Source organism: Sinocyclocheilus anshuiensis, unplaced genomic scaffold, assembly GCF_001515605.1.
Source record: "Sinocyclocheilus anshuiensis isolate Anshui unplaced genomic scaffold, SAMN03320099.WGS_v1.1 scaffold546, whole genome shotgun sequence".
NCBI classification, from domain to species: Eukaryota; Metazoa; Chordata; class Actinopteri; order Cypriniformes; family Cyprinidae; genus Sinocyclocheilus; species Sinocyclocheilus anshuiensis.
Window position 1 is genome coordinate 636862 of NW_015542451.1, and position 2192 is coordinate 639053.

At 39.3% G+C, this 2192-nt stretch overlaps 1 pseudogene; it reads left to right on the forward strand.

The window, feature by feature from the left end:
- The window catches only part of LOC107693648 (ubiquitin carboxyl-terminal hydrolase 22-like), a 50586-nt pseudogene that overhangs the window by 39797 nt on the left and 8597 nt on the right, over positions 1–2192 (forward strand).

The following is a 2192-nucleotide window of genomic DNA, read 5'->3' on the forward strand; positions in this document are numbered from 1 at the left end:
CACTCACACACACTCACTCACTCACTCACACACACACACACACACACACACACACACACTCACACACACTCAAACACACACACACCTTCTGTCACGCATATCATCCTTCTCTCTATTCGTCTGTCCTGTAGTTCTACTCGGGTCACCGCTCTCCTCACATTCCCTTCCGGTTGCTGCATCTGGTCTGGACTCATGCACGACACCTCGCCGGATACGAGCAGCAGGACGCTCACGAGTTCCTCATCGCTGCTCTGGATGTGCTGCACAGACACTGCAAAGGTACTGCAGCCAATCAGACGCCGCTATCCGCAATGTTACAGCCAATCAGAGGACAGCTGTGTTAAACTACGGTTTTTACTCTACGTTCCTTTCAGAGTCAGATCTGGGATTTTCCTGTATGATAGCTCACTAATTGATTGTGCAACATTTACAAGTAGCAACCCAACTGCGTATTACTCAGTCATGTTATGTTGCGATTAATAATAATAACTATTATTAATTAGAATCGGCTAAAAACACATCTCTTCCATCTTTATTCGACCCTCTAACTCTAGCAGTCTCTATTCTAATTCTGTTCTTTATATAAAAACTTGCCCCTTTCAGACTTGCACTCTATTTATTTACTAACTGCTCGTTTTATTAAAAAAACAACAACACTTGCTTTTCTAATCGTTTTGCATTCTATCGATTTGTTTTCTTTTTATTTATTATGCAATTATAATTCTGACTTTCTGACTTCTGATTAACAAAAGCAAAAAAGGCCTCTAACACTAGCTTGCTCTATTCTTTTTCTATTCTATCTGTGTTCTTTTTATTATATGATTTAAAAAAAACCTTGCTACGTGTACTGCATTAAGCTAACCTGAGACTTGTTATAGCACTTGCATATCATTGCTCTTTTGTTGATTTTGATTGCTTCCATTGTCCTCATTTGTAAGTCACTTTGGATAAAAGCGTCTGCTAAATGTCTAAATGTAAATGTGTAACTAGAGGCTAAAGTTTGCGAACAAACTTTGATGTTGGCTTGGCAAAGCCAACATGGGCAGCCTTGAGGCAAAAGAACCAGATCACACGTGTGTTCTTGAGCTGACCCCGCCACAAAAAAAGTGCAACAGTTATTGTTTTTTTATATATAGACCCTTGTTATTTTGTATTTTAACAAATAAGCTTATTATGATAAGAAAAGTGTAGATACCACCAGTTATATTTCACAATAAGCAAATTGCAAGCAATAGCACAGAAGGGCAGGATTCAGGTTTGTAGGAGTTCAGATGCAGAAATTGAAGAATCAAATGTAAAATAACGTTGCATAGTTTTCATTAAATATATATAAAAAAAAATCAGCCAAGAACAATGAATGATTTTCTCGTTTTTGATGCATTAACATTAAAGACAGACAGTAGCTGGTAAATGCGGTTGCTTTAATGCACAAATCCAATATAACGATCCACATCCGATTTATTACTCAACAGTTTATGTTCTCCTGAGACTCAAACAACGATAATATTCGCCAAGCTATCCTGTATTTTGAAATAATCTTGTATGTATTTATCCGTTCGAGCGCAGAGAGAAGCGAGAGTTCACTATGTCACAGAAAGCACTCAATTTAGCTCTTTTATGTGTTCTTCTGCTTGAATAGTGTAAAATCACTTGAATGTTTTCACTGGCAAGGCTTTAAAACGTGTGCAAATGATAATCTTTCGTGAGGACGCAGCAATTTCGGCTTGATTTCAATGAATCGTGCAGCCCTGATTTCATTATGCTGTAATGATTTCAAATGTTTCCTGACTTCTTCCAGAAACTTTTTCAGTAACATCTGTCAAAGCGTAGGGAGATTTTCTGATTTTCTGCACGTTATTTCATGAAGATGACCTTCAGCGCTGTGATAGTCTGTCAGCGGTTTCCACATAAGGGCTGTGAAATCGTAGATTCCTCTGAAAAACCTTCCAATGCTGATGTGAGGGCATCTGAATGCACTGTGCTCACCGGACTCAGGGTCAGAGAGAGTGTGTGAGAATCAGATGGACCTCGGTCTTCCTCCTGCAGTGTGAAGCGAAGGGAGGGCTGTTTCTGCTTTCTAATCAGACCTTCTCTTTCTCTCTCTCTCTATTTGTGTATGTGTGTCTCTCTGTGTGTGTGTGTGTGTGTGTGTGTGTGTGTGTCTGTGTGTGTGTGTGTGTCTGTGTGTGTGT